We start from the raw sequence: 11,141 nt of genomic DNA, 5'->3' as shown, positions 1-11,141 counted from the left end.
CAACATTTTGGAGTAGCGTTCACTTCCAAAGTGAGCGCCATGCTCACTTTGTCGCCTTTTTCGTGAATTTCGAACTTGGGGGAGGAAGCTCATGCTATCCGTACGCATAGGTAGCACTCAAGGAACCAACATAGTGCTCACTAGGAGAGTGCTGGGCAAGGAAACTCGTGCACCAAATGCTGCAGCACTTGGTGAGTGAACGTAGCGTTAACTAAGGGAGCGCTAGAGAAGCAAACATGCGCATGTGAGGGGGGCATGCTAAGGAAGTGATTAGTGCTCATTTCATGCACGGAGCGCTCCACTGGAAGGAGCTACAATGTACCCCACCCACTTTCATTCAAGGCCAACCCAAAAGCCCATTCTAATTGCTCAATGACTAAAAATAGAAAGTGTATAAATAGGATCAAATTTGATTCGAACAGGACCTTTTACTTCACACTTTTCATTTACTTTTTTTCCTTGTAATTTTCTTTTTAGAATTTGAAAGCTTGAGATCAGATCTGGGTTTCCTTTTCTTTGGAGTTTCATTTTCTTTCTTCTTCAATCTAATCTTTTCGGTTTTGACAAGAGAGCAATTGAACTCTAGGCTTTCTTTCTGTTTTCGTTACTTCACTGAATTTGTCAATTTTTCTTTAGGATTTTAGAATTGATCTAAGTTTCCTTGCTGTTTCGAATTCATCTGCAATTTGCTATTTCTGTTTTGCTATTGAGATCTTGATCTGAATCTCTTCATCTCATAGTTCTCTGATTTACTTCAATTTACATTCCCCAGCTCAATTTTGAATCCGAGTACCCAAATCCCTTTATTCTTGATGCAATTTAAGTTTCATGTCAATTTAAATTTAGCAATTTAAATTTCTTGCACTTTAAGTTTCAGTTATATACCTTTCTTGCACTTTAAGTTTCAGCTTGTTTACTTTCTTGCACTTTAAGTTTCTGCAATTTACTTCTTCTGGACTTTAAGATTTTGTCAATTTACCTTCTACCTTTTATTTTCTTGCAATTTTACTTTTGTTAATCAAGTTTCACTCAAATCATCAAATATTCGCTTAACTAAATTCATTACCATACTAAAGCTGCTCAATCCATCAATCCTTGTGGGATCGACCTCACTCTTGTGAGTTATTACTACTTGATGCGACCCGGTGCACTTGCCGGTGAGTTTGTGTGGAATCATTTTTCCCTCATCAGATAGCCCCCACAAGGACCAAGACCCATTCACAAAAGAGATCATGAAAGCTAAAGTTTCGAAGGACTTCAAAGCCCCCGACATGACCCTGTACGACGGTACGTCTGATCCAAGCCATCATGTCAGCAATTTCAGAAGTCGAATGTATCTTACGGATGCCTCAGATGCAATCCGTTGTAAAGCTTTCCCAACCACTTTGACTAAGACGGCAATAAAGTGGTTCGACAGTTTGCCGCCAAGGTCAATAGCAAGCTTCGATGACCTCGCCAAGAAATTCCTAGCTAGATTATCCATCCAAAAAGACAAAGCCAAGAATGCCCCAAGCCTGCTAGGGATTAAGCAAGGAGATCGGGAAAGCCTCCGCAACTATATGGAAAGATTCAACAAAGTATGTCTGAACAAACAAAGTCTGCCGATAGAAGCAGCCATCATGGGTCTCATCAATGGCCTGTGAGAAGGACCCTTTAGCCACTCCATATCCAAAAAGCACCCAACATCTCTAAACGAGGTACAAGAGCGGGTAGAAAAGTACATTAATATGGAAGAAAATTCTTGATTAGGAGAAATCTTAAAATCCGGATTCTCCTACCCACCTCGGGACAAGGATAAAGAGTACAGGAAAAAAGAAGACCAGCCTACTGAAAAACCTAGAAAATACCACAGCTACACTCCCCTCAGGGTGTCCCTTGTGGATGTCTACAGAGAAATATGCAACACTGAAAAGATCCTGCCCCCTTGTCTGATTAAACATAAAAGAGGAGGAAGTCGGACAGAGTATTACGAATACCACCGAGTCTACGGGCACCCTACCAACGAGTGCTACGACCTAAAGAATGTTATAGAAAAGCTAGCTCGGGAAGGAAGACTAGATAGGTTCCTGGCCAACAAAACAGATGAACCAAAGAAGAGAAGAAGGGATGAAGAGATCGGACGAGCTGAACGTCCCCTCACACCCCTAAGAGGCATGTTCACATGATAAATGGAGGATTCGCAGGAGGAGAGATCTCTAAGTCATCGCGCAAAAGACACCTTAAGGAGGTGTACCATGTTGGAGGAGGGGACAGGTCGGTCGACCTCCCACTTCACACAACCTTTGGGAAAGGAACTTGGTCTAGGACGTTAAGCATAGACTACATTGTAGTCGACGTGAGCTCAGCCTACAACGCTCTAATAGTTTGGACAATACTGAACCAGCTCGCCACTGTGGTCTCCACTCCACACCTATGCATGAAGTTCCCAACTCCGGAAGGGATCGCTACCATAAAGGGAGACCAAAAACTTACGCGACACTATTATAACGAAAGTCTGAACCTTAAAGGTGACCCCAGAGGAAAGGAAACCAATACTATAGAACTTGGGAGAATTCGAGCTCACGAAGAACTCCGCCCTCAGCCAGAAGGTGAAACCAAAGAAGTTCAAATTGGAGACACTCAAGACAAAACAACAAGTATAGGGGTGAATCTGAAAGAAGACCTAAAGGAACTGCTAATAAAGCTCCTAAAGGATAACTCCGACTTCTTTGCATGGAAGGCTGCCGACATACCCGGTATTGATCCCGGACTAATGTGCCATAAGTTAGCTATATATCCAGGGTCTCGGCCAGTACAGCAGAAATGTAGGAAACTTGGTCCAGAGAGGTCGCAAGCTATAGAGGAGCAGGTACATGCCTTGCTGGAGGCAGGATTCATAAGGGAGGTAAAATATACATTGTGGCTAGCCAATGTAGTATTGGTTAAAAAATCAAATGGGAAATGGCGGATGTGCACTGATTACACCGACCACAACAAAGCTTGCCCAAAAGATCCTTACCCACTCCCAAATATAGACACACTAGTCGACGCTTCATCAGGATACAAGTACCTCTCCTTCATGGTCGCTTACTTGGGATACAACCAAATCCTGATGTATCAACCGGACCAGGAGAAAACCTCATTCCTAACCCCAAGAGCAAACTACTGCTACGTAGTCATGCCCTTCAGACTCAAGAACGCAGGGGCTACATATCAAAGATTGATGAACAAAGTGTTTGCCAATCATATCGGAAAGCTGATGGAGGTTTATGTAGATGACGTGCTGGTAAAGACACAAAGAGAGAAAACGTTGTTACACGACCTCACTGAAGTGTTCAACACCATAAGAAAACATGGGATGAGACTTAATCCCACAAAGTGCACCTTCGCAGTAGAAGCTAGCAAATTCTTGGGCTTCATGCTCACCCAAAGAGGAATCAAAGCAAACCCAGATAAGTGCCAGGCCATACATCGCATGAAAAATCTGACCTATGTCAAAGAGGTCGAGCATCTCAATGGAAGACTAGCGGCTCTGTCTAGGTTTCTAGCTGGATCAGTTAAGGTCTCTCCCCTTCTATGCAACATTAAGGAAGGGAAAGGTTTGAGTGGACCCCAGAATGCAAACAAGCCTTCCAAGACTTTAAGACATTCCTGGGGCGACCACCCATCCTAACCCGACCCAGGGAAGGTGAAGAACTAATCCAATACTTCACCGTAGGAAGTCGGACAATAGCTTCAACACTAGTTAGAGAAGACGAAAATGGGCAACAACACATCTACTTTATCAATAAGGCGCTACAAGGGGCTGAACTAAACTATCAAAAGATAGAAAAGTTCGCCTACGCCCTTATACTCACTTCTTGATAACTCCAGCCATACTTTCAAGCTCACACTATCAGAGTATGGACCAATCAACCTATAAAAGTATTCTACAGAAAACAGACTTAGCTGGAGGAATTCTACAATGGGCAGCCGAGTTTTCCGAGTTCGATCTCAAGTATGAAGCTCGGACAGCCATCAAGTCCCAATATCTGGCCGATTTCGTTGCAGAATACACCGACACCCCAGACACCCCCACTGGCTGGAACCTCTACGTTGACCATTCATTAAACAAAGCTGAAAGTGGAGCCGGAGTAATCCTAAAAAGTAATCAAGGAACTCAACTTGAGCTTTCCTTAAAGTTCGAGTTTCCCACCTCAAATAACCAAGCCGAGTACGAAGCTCTATTGGCAGGTTTGAAGCTGGCTAGGGAGGTCGGCGCTCAAAAGCTTACCATTTTCAGCGATTCACAGGTAGTTACCTCGCAAATAGAAGGGAGCTATCAGGCTAAGGATCCCACCATGAAGAAATACCTAGACAAGACCAGAGAATAGCTCAAAAAATTCATGGGATATAAGATCCGACATATACCTCGGGAACAAAATGCTCAAGCTGATGCACTTTCGAAACTAGCCAGCACCAAACCTGGGGGCAACAATAGAAGCCTCATCCAAGAAACACTACAAAATCCGTTAACCTCGGAAGAAAAACAGGTCTTAAGCATATCAGACCAGAACCAAGGCTGGATGACTCCCATAGTCAGTTATCTCAAGTCTGAAACAATTCCCACAGACAAAAAGGAGGCTAAAAGGCTAGTACAAGAAGCGTAGTACTACACCATAGTGCATGACATCCTATATAGGAGAGGAATCTCTACACCCCTCCTAAAATGCGTCCCGACCTCCGCTACGAGGGGAGTCCTTGAGGAAGTCCACAGTGGCATGTGCGGCAACCACCTCGGGGCGCGAGCTCTTTCCAAAAAGGTACTCCGAGCTGGTTTTTACTAGCCTACCTTGCAAAAGGAAGCAACAGAGTTTGTCAAAACATGCCCCCCATGTCAGAAGCACGCCAACTTTCACATCGCACCACCCGAAGAGCTCATTTGTGTCACTTAACCATGGCCATTTGCAAACTGGGGGCTCGACCTCCTCAGACCTTTCCCTCAAGGATCAGGGCATGTTAAGTTCCTTATTGTAGGAATAGACTATTTCACAAAATAGATTGAGGCAGAACCTTTGACCACTGCCACAGCCCAAAGAAGTCGGATGTTTTTATACAGAAATATTGTCACAAGGTTTGGGGTCCCATACTCCATTACCACAGACAATGGCACTCAATTCACTGACACGAGCTTCAGAAATCTGGTAGTTGATTTGAAAATCAAGCACCAGTTCACCTTTGTAGAGCACCCACAAGCCAATGGACAGGCGAAAGTCGCCAACAAAGTCATACTGGTCGAGTTAAAATGGAGACTACAGGGTGCCAAGGGAGCTTGGGCCGAAGAGCTCCCGCAAGTCCTATGGGCATACCGAACAACACCACACTCAACCACTGGAGAATCACCATTCCGACTTGCTTACGAAATGGAGGCAATGATTCCCGTGGAAGTAGAAGAAGGATCTCTCAGAATGATCCTCTATAATGAAGATACTAACTCCCGAGCTCAAAAGGAAGAGCTCAACCTACTTCCAGAAGTCTGAGTAAGAGTTCGGATTAGAGAGGAAGGCCTAAAGCATCGAATGGCTATGAGGTATAATCGGAAGGTAACCCAGCAAAGCTTCACCACCAATGATCGAATCTTAATCCGAAATGACATCGGAGCAGGTCGGTCAGGAGAAGGGAAGCTAGCAGCTAATTGGAAAGGACCATACCGAGTAGCAAAAGTACTGGGGAAAGGTTACTACAAGGTGTCCGACCTCGAAGGACGAGAGCTATCAAGGTCATGGCATGCCTGTAACCTAAGAAGGTACTATCACTACAAGAAAAATACCCATTCAGCCACACTTTTTTTAAGCTACATTTGAAAAGCGTAGCCTATTCTATGAATAGGCTACGCTTTTCTCAGTGATGCCTTTTTATAAGAGAAAAAGAAACACAATTTTGCCATCATTTAAAAAGTGTAGCCTTAGGTATTATAGAAATCACTTATAAAGCGTAGCTGAATGTTGATATTTATGGGTCCACTTTTTATATCTAAGGAAACGCTTTTAGAGTGTAGCCTATTTATTAAGTTATGGGTGCACTTTAAAAGTGATGCCTAATGTATCTAAAACAAAAAGCTTTGCACTTGATAAATTTTATTCCTCAGTTTCGCGAAAGCAAAACTCACACACTTAGTGAAATTTTTGTCCCTCCAAAACTCACACTTAGCCTTCATCTCAACCCCTTTCAGAAACCCTGTCACCATCGAAGAAACCCTTCAAACCTCACCATCGCGAAGAAACCCTCTCGCTACAGAAACCCTCTCACTCACCACTCACCGTCGCTCCTCTTCACCCTCCTCCTTGTCGCTGCGCCGCCCTCACCATCCTCATCTCTGCGCTTCTCATCGTCCTTCCCCTTTCAATTCGATCGAGTAACCCTCATCTCTGCGCTATATACTGAGCTTAATGAATATTTTTTCTTTGATTCGTCACCAATTCACGATACCTGCACAAACTCGCGCGCCATCTCCTTCGATTCGTCGCCGCTGCTCATCTCTTCTTCAAGGGTTTTCACCTTCGATTTGTCGTCGCTCATCTCTTCTTCATCGTTGCCATTCATCACCGCGCTCACCAAGTAAGCATTCTGTGCCTCGTTCTTTTCTTCTCACTCATTCTCTTACTCGCTCTCTCTCACTCGCCCTCTCTGTGCAGTGTCAAAAAAACTGTGTGCTCTCTAGCGACCTCTTCTCTACTCTACTGTGAAGCATCAAGGTTTCTAATGAGGCAAAGCATCGATCCCTTACAAGCGAGGTAAGCGCCCGATGATAATGATGGTTCTGTAAAATTTGGGAGGTTTTGGGTTTTCATTTTAGGGTTTTAATTGGGGGTTTTAGCTTCTGTATTCTGCGTTATTTATCTGTGGACTGCCAGATCAAACTAAAATCACCAATGTAAATTTCACCATGTGTCAACTGAATTATTATTCTTTTTTTTGTTATTGTTCTTGTTGATTTTTTCTTGTTTAAATTTCGCTTTTAAAGAGAGCAGAGTATTCTCAAGAGAGGATTATTCTTATGCTTTTAAATTGCTTTGTTGATTGAATCAATAACTTGAAGCACCTGTAAATTTTAAGATGTATTTTGGGAACCCAAGCTTGATTTGAGACATATGCAGTGATTATTGCAGTCAATTGAGTGTTCCAATTTCTGCTGAAATGGGAGAATATATATTGTAGAATTTAGATCGACACTTTCATATGGTAATATTATGACACTTATGCAGCTAATTTTTTAACTGTCAGTACTCTGCTTCAATTTCTGTCGTGCTGTCTGACTCAACTAGCGCAAGCTGAATGGATCTTGTGTTTGTCGGTCTTCTTCCTTCTCTGTTTTCTTTTTTTTTTGTCCTTTTCAATTTCTCGTTGAGGAAGAACTTGATTTTCTAAAGAATGAAGGATCTTTATCTGGTAGCATTAACATTCTTTCCCCTGCTGGCTGCTGCATTGGATTGCTATTCTTTTTGCTTTTTCTGCGTTGAGTTGAAGGGTGAACTTGAATTGCTTGGATCTTTGTGTGTCTTTTTTTTTAGTATTATTATTAAAGCGCAGCATCTTGAGAAAAATCTGAGTCGGTTTTGTTTTTAAAATTAGAGTTATATGATTGAGATGTGAACAAAGTTTATACTGTAGGAGAAGGACAAAGAACTTGTGATATGTGATTTTCTCACATTGTCGATGATTTTATTTGATTTCTTCTTATTTTATTAGTTTGGGGATATGTGGATATAAGCTTCAGGCTTCCATCAAGCTGGACTTGTGTATCAGTTTTTAATAAACTAGAAATTATAAATTGTAAAGGATATTCATACACGTGATTGAGTTTGATTAAACCGTATCAGTTTGGAACTTACAAGATAGGTTTTACAATGTTCAATTGTTTTTTCTAGTTGTTTCTTCTAACCAAGTTGTGTTACTACTATTCTTGATTTTCATATGTAGGGTGAAAATTCTAAGTTTTCACTAACTGAAAAGGATTGAAAAAATAAAATCATAGCATATTAAGAGTGTTATCTTATTAATTAATGTAGTCTAATTACTGTTAGTTTAATTCGTTGTCTTTGATTTTCATGAATAGCAAGTCATGCAATTGAGTTGAAGAATCATTCTTTACTACATGAAAAAGTGATAAGGGTCATGTGGTCTTGTCGCGATACTTTATAGGAAAAAACAGAAGGGACAGTAGCTACAATCGTAATATTTGTTCTAACCTTAAAAAAATTATTTGTCTCAGAACTTCTGGTGTGGCTATTGCTAACAGATGGCTTCTAAAATATGTAGGTAACCAGCAATGAGACCAGTCTGATGGCTCGATGTCGTAGTAACATCCCTTATCTCTTTATATGGTTTAGTGATTTTAGTAACTCATAATTTCCATTTTCCATTTCTCCTTCTTCTTCTTAATTCTCTTGTATAACCAACCCAAACCTTGATGATCTTGGTTGCTATAGTCTCATAGGTGATGTTGGAATAGTTTTGTTTTTCTATGATGATAATTTACTGAGAGTTAAAATCTGTCCAATTTCTGGAGATAATAAATTTATTTAAGGGTTAATGCAGATAATTAACTGAAGTGCTGAAGCCAATTTATATCCTGGTGCAATAACTTTGACAGTTAAGTGCTGAAGCTTGGGTAGATATATTCTAATATTTTCTTTGCTGCTCACTAATGACATGATTTTATGTTATCAGCTTCAAATTACAGAGGCAATTGGATACTTACTTTCTCCTTGCTCACATGTGCTCTGTCAAGCTTAAAGAATGGACGCTTGTCCTGCTTACTCTGTTAAGAAGTTCTAAGGTACGCTTGGATTCATTGACATGATTGCAACAACAACGGTGTTAAAATAAATGGTAAAAATGTAATAGATGATGAAAAATAGAATCCTTAATCATTTTGTGTTATATATAATATGAGGTGACAAAAGCAATAACACTGACATGATATAATTATGTTAACTATGTCCAACTGGTACAAGGCTAGCCAAATGGCATTGCTATTAGACTCCTAACATGAGAATAGTTCCAATGTCTCAGCAATTAGCGCCGTCATTTTCCTCTTATCTTTGGTTCTAAATTATTGTTAAATGATTTTTATAACATGCTTGGAATTAAACATGTAAATCAGAGAGGACTTTTTTAAGCACACACAGCAATAAGCCAGTAATCATTGCCTTTCTCTACTGTCATTGCAGTTTTCCTTTTGTAAAGGGAGTCATTTAGAAATGTATTTAGCATCTTTTTAATTCCATTCTAGCAAAGGTTCACTTTGTTGCATTCTTCTGATGAGATTTTACAGGTGTTTTTTGACTTATTCAGACATGATGTTCGGCTGTGAAAAGCATGCAGCACCACAATGCAGGTATATATAATCTAGATTACTGTTGAAACTATAGCATGTCAGTTTGTACACTAAATTATAACTAATATAGCATATATGATATAACTATGATTCATGCCTATTATGTGTGCACTGCAGTTACACCCTACATTTGGGAACTGCTTGTTGGATAGTTAATTTATCTTTTCATAAACATTGTAGTGGCTTTGTTATATTTGATATTTTTTGTATCCTTTTTCTTGGAAGGCATATTCAATTCTGAACAACTGAAACCATTATTTTGAGTGAAAAAAGGTTAATTATATAACAGTTTAAGTAAACAACAGTAGTAGAAAGTAGAAACAAAAGCACATATGGGGCACCATTATTTATCTGTGGAAGATAAGCAGCAAAAATAAAAATGCATTCATGAATTATGTTTGTCATTATGGTAATTTCTTCTACTCTACGCTCTACTTTTCTGTAAAACAAATACAATTTTTTAAAAAAAATGAAAAAAGAAAAAGAAAAACCTAAAGAGTGTCTTAATTTTTTATTGTCTTGTATGATAATATGCTCAAACGCCTAAGGCTATTTTTATCTTTTTTTTTTTAATTATTTTTCCTCATATTTGATTTCTCATTTGAAGAGTGCCACATATTTTTGCGGTTCATAAATCTTTTGCCATTTTATAAAAAGGTTCACTTTCTTGACCTGTGCATTCTGCTTTAGTTCTTTTTCCAATATTACAGATTCTCTTTTACTTGTTCCCTCACAATGTGCATTCTCATGAACAAAATAGTTCCTTGTATCTGTCCATTGTAGACTCATTCAAGATTTATTGGAAGAGAAAAACTTTGCAACGATGGAAGATATATGAAGGTGAATGCAGACTTCATCTTTGCTCGATGTACATCATGTTTTCTTGCTGACAAAGTTATATGTTCGAGTGGTTTCCTTCACGTGGATCTACTTGAAAGATCTGATGGGTTTTATTCAAACATATGGACCATGGTTAACCATGGTTTTCATCACAAGTCATTTTTCTGGTGCTAATCTCATGAATATGCCATAGTTTGTGTGGTCAGACAAGTGCATATATTTTTGAGGTGTGGATTATTCTCTTCATTTTTCCATCCAAATTTTGTAACTTTTTTTTTCTTTCTGATTTTGTAAAATATGAACAGACCCATTTGTATATAATATATTGGTTATGCCCCTGGTACATCAGCATTCATAGTGAAATTTATTGCTTATGCAAAACCTTTTTTTATCATTATTGTAAATATATTTTGGTTAGAGATAATTTTTATTATTTAAAGAAATTATTTAGTATAATTATGTATTTATTTTTATTTTATAATATTTAACTCATTTAAATAAAAATGCAGAATTATTATACATGTAATCATATTACTAATTATTATGTTGTATTAATAATTATTAGAAAATTATATATATATAGAAAATAAAAAAAATAAGGGACCTAAGGCTACGCTTATATACAGTAGCTATAGTATATATATATAAAAAAAAAGAAGGACCTATGGCTACGCTTATAAAAAGTAGCTATGGTATACAATGTGGTTACGCTTTACAGGTGATGCAGTAGCGTTGAAAAGCGTAGCCTATTCTGAAAAAATGAAAGCTGAAAAGCATAGCCTTTGGTCCTGGACAGCATCACTTGAAAAGCGTACCCTATTCCCAAACGCCAAAAGCGTAGCCCTTGGTGCAGAAAAGCGTAGCCTTTGAGAATAAGCAATGGCCGAATAGGAATCACTCCTAAAAGCGTAGCCGTAGCCCAAAAAGCGTAGCCGTAGCCTAA

The 11,141-nt window shown here is 39.3% G+C and overlaps 2 long non-coding RNA genes across 3 annotated transcripts; both read left to right on the top strand.

Annotated features, from left to right (window-relative positions):
• Positions 6,095 to 7,341, top strand: LOC110270200. The gene is made up of 2 exons (XR_002359448.1): positions 6,095 to 6,752; positions 7,243 to 7,341. It is a non-coding gene; the product is annotated as an uncharacterized LOC110270200 (long non-coding RNA).
• On the top strand, positions 8,522 to 10,592 carry LOC107630563. Of its 2 annotated transcripts, XR_001618324.2 has the most exons (4): positions 8,522 to 8,610; positions 8,689 to 8,797; positions 9,296 to 9,358; positions 10,142 to 10,592. It is a non-coding gene; the product is annotated as an uncharacterized LOC107630563 (long non-coding RNA). The 2 variants fall into 2 exon arrangements; XR_002359447.1 differs by lacking the exon at positions 10,142 to 10,592 and having other exon boundaries at positions 8,689 to 8,850.

This window comes from Arachis ipaensis, chromosome B03 (assembly GCF_000816755.2).
Source record: "Arachis ipaensis cultivar K30076 chromosome B03, Araip1.1, whole genome shotgun sequence".
Lineage (NCBI taxonomy): Eukaryota > Viridiplantae > Streptophyta > Magnoliopsida > Fabales > Fabaceae > Arachis > Arachis ipaensis.
Note: the sequence above shows the minus strand (reverse complement) of the source record. Positions and strands in the feature narration are given on the sequence as shown.